The 11,475-nt window shown below is 49.7% G+C and overlaps 1 protein-coding gene across 6 annotated transcripts in view; it reads left to right on the top strand.

The window, feature by feature from the left end:
* The window catches only part of WSCD2 (WSC domain containing 2), a 115,836-nt gene that overhangs the window by 81,257 nt on the left and 23,104 nt on the right, over positions 1–11,475 (top strand). The gene's annotated exons all lie outside the window — the stretch shown is intronic.

The following is an 11,475-nucleotide window of genomic DNA, read 5'->3' as shown; positions in this document are numbered from 1 at the left end:
ACCCCTCCTGAGCCCTCGGGCGCCCCCCGCCACCAGACACTACCACCCTGCCCCAGCCTCGCCTCCAGCCAAACCCCTCTTCCCCCTCCACAGACACCGAAAGCCTGACCTGGCCTGTCCTTCCTGACTGGCTGAGAGCAGGTTGTCCCTAACGATGGTGATGATGATACTGACAACAGCAAAAGCTCCATCGTTTCCGAAGTGCCTTCTTTGCAAGAGCACACGTGGTCCTCACGATGGCCCTCCAAACTGCAGTTATTCACCCACTTTACAGATGAGGAGACTGAGGCTCTCTGTCACACAAGCAGCAGAGGATTTAAACCAACTCCAGAGCTTCTCTCTTAATTTTTCTCTTTTGGCCGTGCCATGTAGCACGTGGGATTTTCGTTCCCTGACGGGGGATTGAACCCAGGCCGCCTGTACTGAAGCATGGAGTTAACCACTGGACCTCCAGGGAAGTCCCATAGCTTATGCCTTTAATGCTCCCATAGAGACGATTTCCAGATGGCGCTAGTGGTAAAGAACCGGCCTGCCAATGCAGGAAATGTAAGAGGCAAGGGTTCGATCCCTGGGTTGGGAAGATGCCCTGGAGGAGGGCATGGCAACCCAGTGTTGCCAAGAACACTCCAGTGTTCTTGCCTGGAGAATCCCGTGGACCGAGGAGCCTGGCAGGCTACAGTCCATAGGGTCGAGAAGAGTTGGACACAACCGAAGTGACTTAGCACTCATGCATGCAGAGGCAATTTATCCCTCACTTGCCAATGTTTTGGTCTTATGAGAAAAACTCTCCAGTTTTCAGACTGAGGGAGGGAAGGGTGTGGTTAGGCGAGGACAGGAGCCACCCCTCCTCTGTGGATATTGTCACAGTGTTCCTTCTCTGGCTGTTTAATAGCAGTTAATGTTTGTTTCTCAAGCATCTGCTGTGCGCCGGGCACTGTACGAAGCCCATTGCAAGTCTGATTTTGTTTCCCTTCCTTACAGACTTTTCAGGCAGTTGCCATGGTTAATCATCTCCATTTTACAGTGAGGAAACTGAGGCTTAATGAATTTAAGTAAGCCTGCCCAAGGTCACACAGCCTTGTGACCTCAGAGCTGACGTTCAGACCAACAAGCAGAGCTAATGGCCTTGACAAAAGACAGAGGGCTGAGGTTTGTCCTGGGTACTCTTCTGATGCGGTCCTGAGGTGGAAACAAGAATCCAGAACTACAAATCTCGAATTTGAACATGCTGGGGAATCCCAGGGAGATCTTGTTAAAATGCAGACTCTGATTCAGCTTTCCAAGGAGGTCCTAGGTGATGCTAGGCTGCTGGTCCATGGACCACACCTTGAATAATAAGGCCTTAGACCTCAGTGGAGCTGACAAGGTCCGCCCAGAATGTAGGCCTTCCCACTCAGGTGGACTTGGCAGAACCCTAATGCCCGTGTGCATGCAGCGAAAGGCCTCTTCCGTGTGAATATCATCATTGATAAAAATTCATTGCTGGTTTCCTTGATAATGTGTTGTTTTCCAAGCCCTATGATTTTGAAGCTCTGCTCACGCTTTGCTCTGCAGCAGGGTCAAGCGTGCCGCCAATTTGCAAAACAGCTGATTTCTAGAAAAGGAGGTACCGTCTCCCTGTCCATCGTGGCCTCAGTTCCCCCAGGTCTGAGGGCCCGGCTGGCAGAGGACACAGCGGGTATGTGAAATCCGGGCTGGAAAATGTCCGCGCAGCGAGTTTCTGGTTTGGCCATTAGGGTAGTGAGGTTTTGATTTGACGGCAGAGTCATCGTCCCCAGTACTGATCTCTTTACTTTTATCTGTTTATTTTCGGCTGTGCTGAGTCTCCCTTGCCACACGCGGGTTTTCTTTACTTGTGGTGAGCGGCGGCTGCTTTTTGTCGCAATGCATGGATTTCTCATTGCCGTGGCCACTCTGGTTCGGAGCATGTTCTCTAGGTAGTTGTGGCTCGTAGGCTCCAGAACGAGGGCTCAGGAGTTGTGACACACGGGCTTAGTTGCTCTGTGGCATGTGGCCAAGGATCGAACCCGTGTCCCCTACATTGGCAAGCAGATTCTTTACCACTGGATCGCCAGAGAGGCCCACTACTGATTCTCTTTATGCCAGTATTCACATTATTTGGATGGCAACTTTGACCATAAGAAGAGATGACCTTAGAGTTATGTGTATTTAGAGGGAAAGCTGCAGCCACTAGAACATTCTGGTGAATGATGCTGAGCTAGATAACAAGAATTGGGCGGTGTATGTCATCAGCCGCTCTCAGCCAGACCTCCTTTTGCTTAATGTTCAGAGTGGCTGGGTAATATGAACATTCTCCTGTCTGTCTTCTCTCTGTCTCTCTGTCTCTGTTTCTGTCTCCTGCTCTCCTCCCCGCCACACACACACATCCTCAGATACACACACTATTAAGATCACCAGGTATAATAACAGTCTCATGCTATAGCCTACCAGGTTCCTCTGTCCATGAAATTCTCCAGGCAAGAATACTGGAGTGGGTTGCCATTTCCTCCTCCAGGGGATCTTCCCAACCCAGGGATCAAACCCGGGTCTCCTGCATTGGCAGGCAGATTCTCTAACCACTGAGCCACTTAAGAAGCCCAAGCAATATAGTCTCATGGACCATCAAAGATTTTTTTTTTCAATTACCTGAAATGTAAAAGCCTCAACACACATAAACCATGAGATCCTCTTACAGTCAGATGTGTTTTGCCCTGGTAGCAGTGAGGGGGTGGGCTGATTGGGTGGTTGCTGGTAAGAGACCCCTGAGGCTGCTGGGAATGCTGCTGTGCCCCTCGGCTCACCCACCTCTGCAGTGGTATTCTGTTCCATCTGAGAAAGGAACGTTCCATCCATACATTCAATATGGGGAACCCATTCACTTCTACCAAGAGAGGAGACCCGGAGTCTAAGCCCACCCCAGTTGTTCTGAATTGTCACTGTGCAAGGTTGGAAGCTTAGGCACCTCCAGCAGGAGACTACAGAAAGGAATCTAAGCCTTGCTAACCTCAAGGCTACTGTGGCTGAGATGAGAATGGAAGTGGTCTGGATAAGGAGACAGATGGTTGGTCAAGTTGGAACTCCTCGTGGGCTCCCAGTTGGCAACATGGTATTGGGAGAGAGCATGAGGACTGTTCATTGAACCAAAACACTTGGTGAGCTCCCGTGGCTTAGGCTTGGAGAGGAGAATGGGTAATAAAAAATAAAGCATAGTCCCTGCTCTCAAGGAGGTCACCGTCTAGTGGACAGGCAGACCCAAGACCAGTCGGGTCTGTTCAAGTGGGCAAGGGGGTGGTGACGTACATATAGGAGCCAAGAAAGCAACATTTGAGCCAAATCTCATTCTAAGATTTCCAGGTGAAAGGAAGAGTCACATATCCAGCTGAGAGCAAAAATCCAGGATCAGCAAAGGTTATGTTTTAATGACCTATTAGAAGCACCTTCCTTGCTTGTGTTCTATTTTGCAGCTTTAGAAACTGAGGCCTAAAAAGCACAAGTGGCCAGACTGAACAGCCCTGGGGATGGCTCTACAGAAGAAGGCTGACTGGTTAGGGCCTTGAAGACACACAGGATTTTGCCTGGTGTGAAAGAGGATATTCAGACTCGAGACACATTGCCAGAGGGCAGGGGACAAATCAGGGCAGAAGGAGCAGAGTGTGCAAACGCCAAGAGTTACTTTTAGTGGGCAATGGGCAGGCCTGACACTCTCAGGGCCACAGAGCTTGTCAGGGACTGAACTTAGGCTGGGACCCAGTTCTCTGACTCCCGCTATGGGTTCTAATGCGATATAGCGCTGCAAACACCCTGGCCTTGTGTTGAGTTCCGGACCCCATGCCTCTCCCTTGGAAATGCTGCTTGGTCTGACCTACCTCCTTTCTTCCCTGACCCCTGATCTCTCCTTCTGCCCTGTGTCCTGTCTCTACACAACACAGACTATCCGGAGTCTTTGCTATGGCTCAGTGACATGCTTGGTTTCCCATTCCTGAGATCTGATTTATACACAAATAAGTTAGAAAGGGAGGTCTTCCACCACATGACACTGGCATGTATTCCTTTAGGCAGGGCAATGAGCAAGTGCTCCAGGAAACAGGGGTGGTAGAAACCAGGTTCCATTTGTAGAGTCATTAGTTTGTATTAACACTGTGCCCTAATTGTGTTTCCCAGGGCAGTGGCACAGAACTCTTAATGATTGTGAAGATCCAAAGGAGGCTTACTGTCTCTTAAGCACCCCTCTGGTGGGGTGTTGGCCTTGCATGGGGTGTCAGCCTTGTGTGGGGAGGCAGCCTCGTGTGGCGAGCTGGCCTCTGTGTCTCTGAGGTGATGGAATGCTCCTACAGTAGTGAGAGCATTAAAAGACTGGCAGAGCAAATGTCTGCAGGAACCCTGCTATTCTCCCTTGACACAGACTCTCGGGCACAGGGACTCTTTGCCCTTGTTACAAAAGGACCGAGAAATGGACTTCCTTCTTGGTTGGATTACATTTTTCACAGCTGTTTGCTAAATGTGTCAGCAAGTGCGGCTTCTCCTCCCAGGGGCAGAGACCTGCTGGTGATTTGAGAATATTATGGCTTTATAGGATGTTGCAAGAAATTCCATTTGCCTGAAAGATTCTTGCAAGATTTGCTTTGCAAGGTTCACTAGAATTACACGAAATACATATATATGTGGGGCCCATGGGTGGCTGTCCATGGTGCTGACCATCCTTCAGTGCTGCCTGAAACCCCCATGGGCTTTATGGGAGCTCAGTGGTAAAGAATCCGCCTGCCAATGCAGGTTTGATCCCTGGGGAGGGAAGATCCCCTGGAGAAGGAAATGGCAACCCTCTTGAGCATACTTGCCTGAGGAATCTCATGAACAGAGGAGATCTCATGAACAGAGGCTACAGTCCATGGGGTCACAAAAGATTCAGACACGATTTACTGACTAAACAACAACAAAACCCCCATGACTGCAGACCAGCCTCTCCCAGGACTCAGCCCTTTTCTCTCTCTTTTTTTTTCTCTTTGATGAAAGTATTATGAAGCTTACACTGTGTGTGCATGCTAAGTTGCTTCAATCACGTCCGACTCTTTGTGACTCCATGGACTGTAGCCTGCCAGGCCCCTCTGTCCATGGAATTCTCCAGGCAAGAATACTGAAATGGGTTGCCGTGCCCTCCTCCAGGGAATCTTCCCGACCCAGGGATCGAACCCGCATCTCCTGCGGTTCCTGCATTGCAGGCGGATTCTTTACCGCTGAGCCACGAGGAAAGCTCTATGAAGCTTATGTTATCACTGAAAAAATAGATCTTGACTTATGGTTTACAACTTACATAGTGTAATTTATATACTGTTCTTGTTGTGTACTGCTCTTAGTTCTAGCAATTTTTTGTCTCTTGAAGGTTAGAAGGGAAACTTGGCACAATGCTTGTCCTTTATGCTCACTATACTCTTTTTAACCACCTCACCATCTAGCCTCAGATGACCATGGAAAGTCACACTGGGTGGAGGGAGGGACCATGTCTAGCTCCTTCTTTGCCAGGCCTGGAGGCCTTTCCTTTCCCTTGATATATATGCCTGGGGTCCCTGAATTTTATAATTCAGATGGATCTCCATGAGTTCTGCTGTGTACGGTTGAGGCATGATAGCCAGAGAATTGTTCTCCTTCTGCATCGTGGTGGGGGGGAAGTAGTTTACACTTCTCCCTAAACCAAACTCCAGGGAGGCTATGGGAGCAACGGATACAGGGTATTTTGCATTTCTTTATGGCTGTGCCAGGCCTTAGTTGCAGCATGAGGGATCTAGTTCCCCATCCAGGGATTGAACCCGGGCCCCCTGCATTGGGAGCATGGAGTTTTAGCCCCTGGACCACCAGGGAAGACTCTGGATGTAGGTTTCAGGATCAGGCACACATTGTTTCTATCCCAGCTCTTTCACTGACTTGCTGTTTTGACTTTGACCATGCCATTCATTCTCTCTGAGCCCCAAGTGCCTCATCTGTAACATGGGGACAGTTCCAACCCTGAAAGATTTCTCTGACAGCCATGTGAGATAAAATCCAGAAAGCACAGTGCCTGTTTGGAGTAATGGTAATGCATCTTCCTTCCTAAAATGAAAACTCCTCAATTCACTCCGAGCAGCACCCAGCTCAAGTTATTTGAATTTCCAACAGCTCACAGGAGCCTTTGGTGATGCCTAAAAATAGCTGGTTTTGAATTCTCCTCGGACAGTTAGGTTCTTTGTGTAATTCAATCTCCCTCTGATTATAGGTAGCCATTAACAGCTCCCAGCTCACTGCCTTTCCTCCTCACCGGCATCTTTAATGCAGTAGAGCTTGGCCTAATTACCCTGGGGGGTGGTGGCCTCTTTCAAACCAAGGAGAACTCTTCCTCGCCTGCCTTTAAGCTGATGCCTGGTGGCATTTCCCTCATCTTTGTGAAGCCCCAGAACAAAGAGACGATGGACTTCAGAGGGACTTGCGCTGCCCCCAGTCAAGAGAGCTGATGAACAGTTGCTCTGCTCGCCTCTTGCTAGTAAAAAAACCCCAAGCTGCCGAGGTCATGCACCATCCCAGCTGGCCTGGCAATGAAGAGCTGACATTATCAGAATGTGGGGCACAGGCTTCTGTGATCCTTGGACCCCTCCTGTGGAGCCTGAGAGGGTTTCTGGGAAATTCAGGTGGCTGACACAGGGTCTCCGGAGCCCAACCAGGTTGGAATTTGATAGGCCTCCTGCAGAATAGCAGAGAGGTGGGAACCTAGGATGTGACGTCAAATAAGACTGGAGCCAGATCCCACCTCTGTGCCCCACTAGCTGTGTGAGCTGTAATACCGATCACATCTTGTTATGTCTCAGGATCTCCCCCTGCAAAACAGGATAATAGCATCATCTACTGCTTAGGTTGTTTTGAGGATTAACTGAGGTAACATGTGTAACATTGGGGCTTCCCTGGTGGCTCAGATGGTAAAGAATCTGCCTGCAATGCAGGAGACCTCGGTTCAATCCCTGCGTCAGGAAGATTCCCTGGAGAAGAGAATAACTACCCACTCCAGTATTCTTGCCTGGAGAATCTCACAGACAGAGGAGCCTATCCATGGGGTTGCAAACAGTCGGACATGACTGAGCGATAAACACACACACACACACATGTGTAACATACTTGGCATCAACGACATAGAGTTAACGGCTGTTATTATTTTCCTTTGTTGCTCTCCTTCAGCAAGGGTTGCTCATTAGGAAGACATTACTCAGGGTTACTGCTACTGTCCAGGAACTCTATACTGCACAACTCCAGGGGGCGCCATTCTCACAGACTGCAGACTGTGAAGAGCAGCAGCTCTGAACTTCATGCAAGATTCCCCTTGGGAATTAAGAATGCACAAAGAATCCATGTTGGATTCCCCCAGAGACAAGGCTGTGAGCTTTGGTTTACTTGAACGATGACCCCACGATGGACCTCCAGGGGAGTGAAGACATGAGACCAGGGAAGGGAAAGAGTCAACACAGACCCTTTACAAAGCAGGTCACTACTGAGGAAGCTTAATCCCATTGGGAAGGCAGTAGAGAGGGTTCTTAATCTCCCAAGGAGATCAATTCCCTGGAAGCGTAGCGTCCATCCTTCACACGCCCAAGGTGTTTACAGGACATCACTGGCAGCCTGTACTGGGATGGTGAGTGCCAGGAGTGTATTAATGGGGCACTGATAGTGTCTCCTACGTAGGGTCTGGCCACCCTTTAATCATGATCGAGTGGTGGAGAAGGAGCAGGAAGAGACATTGACTAAATCCTGGTAGGTCTTGGGCCCTATAGATGCCACTGTACCAACTTCCACCCCAACTGTGCAGGGTAGAGATGATGGTCCTTGAGTACAGACGAGGAAACCGAGGCTCAGGCCAAGGACACACAACTGTGGAAGGTGCTGACCCAGGTCCGTCTGGATTTAAAACCAGTGCCCTTTCTGCTGGGCATGAGAGACCTTTTGCAAACAGGAAGGCATCCACCTAGCGCTGTGGAAGTCCAAAATTCTTTGTATCACCAGAGAGTATTAGGAAACTTAAGGGATCCAGGCTGGCCACTTCTCTTGTGTTTTCAGATGTAAGAGACAAGACAGCCTCGCACCAGCAGTAGGGAGAACCGGTGACCCGTTCTGAACGTGTTAGTTGCTCAGTCATGTCCGACTCGTTGCAACCCAATGGACTGTAGCCTGCCAGGCTCCTTTATCCATGGATTCTCCAGGCAAGAATACAGGAGTGGGTAGCCATTCCCTTTCCCAGGGGATCTTCCCAACCCAGGATCAAACATGGGTCTCCTACATTCTAAGCCGATTCTTTACCATTTGATCCACCAGGGAAGTCCTGACACATTATACAGATGGAAGAAATGAGGCTAGAAGGATGATTCAGCGTCTTGGCCACCTTGCATATTCTTAGTGTTCTGATCACCAAACCATAATGGAGAGCAACCTGCAGAGAGAGGTGCCCTCCAAAGTGTTCCCCAGACCCCTGGGACTCCAGCCTTCCCACAGAGCATCACAAGGTTCTCTGTGAATCCACATCATTTCCCTCTAAAAGCAGAATGTGCAGGACTGTAGAAACACCCCACATCTGGCAGGTTAACTGCTCCTAGAACTAACCTCCCAAACCTGTGCGCCTCCCCACCCCCACCCCAGTGGACACCTTGACCAAAGAGAGACCCGCAACAGCAGCTTTTGATCCCTCTCTGGCCCTTTAAGGCCTCACTTTACTTGGTATTCAGGGCATTCAGTTCAGCTCTGCTTTCTAAGCTGGGAGGTTCAGGGACTCATTAACAGATGCTTAAATGTCAAAGGGAGACCCGTCTGAGCTGTGCTGGGCTTACACAGTCTTCCCAGCTTGCAGTCTGGCCTCCCTGCATCCAGGAAGGCAGGAAAAGACCACCTGGGAGATGCCAGGGTAGGAATTCTACTTCCTCTAAGGAGCCAGATTCATAGACTTTTGCCTGCCCCTTCCCTGGGGTCTCAGATGGTAAAGAATCTGCCTGCAATGCAGGAGACCTGAGTTTTATCCCTGGATCGGATCGGGAAGATCCCCCAGAGAAGGGAATGGCTACCTACTCCAGTATTCTTGCCTGGAGAATCCCATGGACAGAGGAGCCTGATGGGCTACAGTCCATGGGGTCAAAAAGAGTCAGACACAACTGAGCAACTAACACTTTTACTTTTCACAAAGAGAATCAAACTCCAATGTCAAGAGACCCCAGAGTGACAGCCTTGGTTTTGTGAATGGTTAGTGGTCAAAGGGGAGTGAATACACGTCATAGTGTTTTGGAAATGCTCAAACAGGGTCTGAGGCTGGTTTCTTAGAGAGGGGTAGCCCAGAGTGTAGGGACTCAGAGCTCAGATGTTCCCAGGCTGGAATTCAGATACGTATCAGCTGTGTGGCCTTAGGGAATCACTTCCCCCTCTGAGTCTGTTTCCCCTTCTGTTTGATGGGGAGAGTGAGACCTGCTTTGTCATTAGGGGTATAAACTGTATCAAGTGTTTACACAGTGCCCAGCACATGAAGAGTATTTGATAAGACCATCAAAAGTGGAAAGATCTCAGACTTAGATGCCAGTCTTAGCTCTGCATCATAATCTGGGTGACTTGTATCAATTGGTTTCAGTCCTCTGAGACTTGCATTTCCCTGTCTTAAAAATGGGGCTCCTTATACCACCAGGGCGATGCAAGTGTTCAACGAGGCCATGTGTATTCAGCTTAGTTCCCAGCTAATAGCATGTTTGATGTGACTACAACTATCTAAGGGGGCTTCCCAGGTGGCACAATGGTAAAGAATCCACCTTCCAATGCAGGAGACACAGGAAGTGCAGGTTCAATCCCTGGGCCAGGAAGATCCCCTGGAGGAGGAAATGGCAACCCACTGCAGTCTTCTTGCCTGGAAGATTCCATGGACAGAGGAGCCTGGTGGGCTACAGTCCATGAGGTCACAAAAGAGTCAGACACAACTGAGAGAGCAAGCATAAGCATCTAACCATCATAGTAGCATTATTATTTAGAAGAAGCATAGAATTGGGAGACTGAGTAACCTGGCTTTGATCTCACTCTGTCCTTAGCCAATTTTGTGATCCTGGAAGCCAGAGTGTCTCCCTGAACCAGCCGTGGCAGCTACTGCTCATGGCTACTGTGAGGATTCAATGGATCCAAAGCACCCAGCCAGGAGCCTGGCATCTGTGGAGGCTCAATAAACACTACTACTACTACTAAGTCACTTCAGTCGTGTCCGACTCTGTGCGACCCCACAGACGGCAGCCCACCAGGCTCCACCGTCCCTGGGATTCTCCAGGCAAGAACACTGGAGTGCGTTGCCATCTCCCTCTCCAACGCATGAAAGGGAAAAGTGAAAGTGAAGTCGCTCAGTCGTGTCCAACTCTTTGCGACCCCATGGACTGCAGCCCACCAGGCTCCTCCCTCCATGGGATTTTCCAGGCAAGAGTACTGGAGTGGGGTGCCATTGCCTTCTAGTAGAGTCTAAAGAGAGAAGGGGAGCCCCCTTATTTCTGAAAGGCCAGCATCTCTTTGTCCTGGCACCTGAGTTGGCATCCAGCTAACTGAGTTGTTTGGTTAAATGAAGATTTGTGCACACCACTTCCGGCCTCCCATCTCATTGCTATAAACCTTAGCTCAAACTGGCTTCCCTTGTGGCTCAGCTGGTAAAGAATATGCCTGCAATGAGGGAGACCTGGGTTCGGTCCCTAGGTTGGGAAGATCCCCTGGAGAGAGGAAAGGCTACCCTCTCCAGTATTCTGGCCTGGAGAATTCCATGGACTTTCACTTTTGCTCAAACACCTGACTCCCCTGCCCGTCCTTGCCTTGTATGGCACATTCTCTGAGCATCACTGAAACTTCCTTGGGGCAACCGATGAAATGGGGCTTCACCTCTGTGCATCCTGGGCCATGGGATGGGAGGCCACGGGACACCAGTGGCTTTTGGGGATGTGACGATTCTTCATTTGGAGGGTGGAGGGCCGTCCTGTACAGAAGAGAATCTGCATAGTCTAACCTCCTCCTTATCATTTACATGTGGGGAAGCTGAGGCCAGGACCACAGCACCCACCACCATCGCTTCTCCCCAGCCTGGAATGAGAGGTGGGGAAGTGGAGGAGATGGGGCTGGATAGCAGGAGTCTGCAGCATGCTCCGGATAGTAGTAATTTAACCCAATTCCAGATGTCATCTCAGCTTGCTAGATTTCCCTCCACCATGAACAACTTCAGGCTCCAGGGTGCCAGGTGGTAGGGATAATCACTAGGGTGCCTTTGACAGCTGAGATTTAAAATTTTCGTTCCTAGACTCCCTCCCCCTCCTCCACCATCCTTCTGCCCGAGGAGTAATTTCATATCTTTTTCTCTGCACTTAAATATAGGTATGCTAAAAAAAAAAGGTGGGGGTTGGTGGTGGGGAGGTGCTTACTAGTAGATAGACCCAGATACAGACATAGATGGAAATATACGATTTTTGCAGCTTG

This window comes from Bison bison, unplaced genomic scaffold (genome assembly GCF_000754665.1).
Source record: "Bison bison bison isolate TAMUID 2011002044 unplaced genomic scaffold, Bison_UMD1.0 scf7180017864495, whole genome shotgun sequence".
NCBI classification, from domain to species: Eukaryota; Metazoa; Chordata; class Mammalia; order Artiodactyla; family Bovidae; genus Bison; species Bison bison.
The sequence above is the reverse complement of the archived record's forward strand: the minus strand, read 5'-3'. Positions and strand labels throughout refer to the sequence as shown.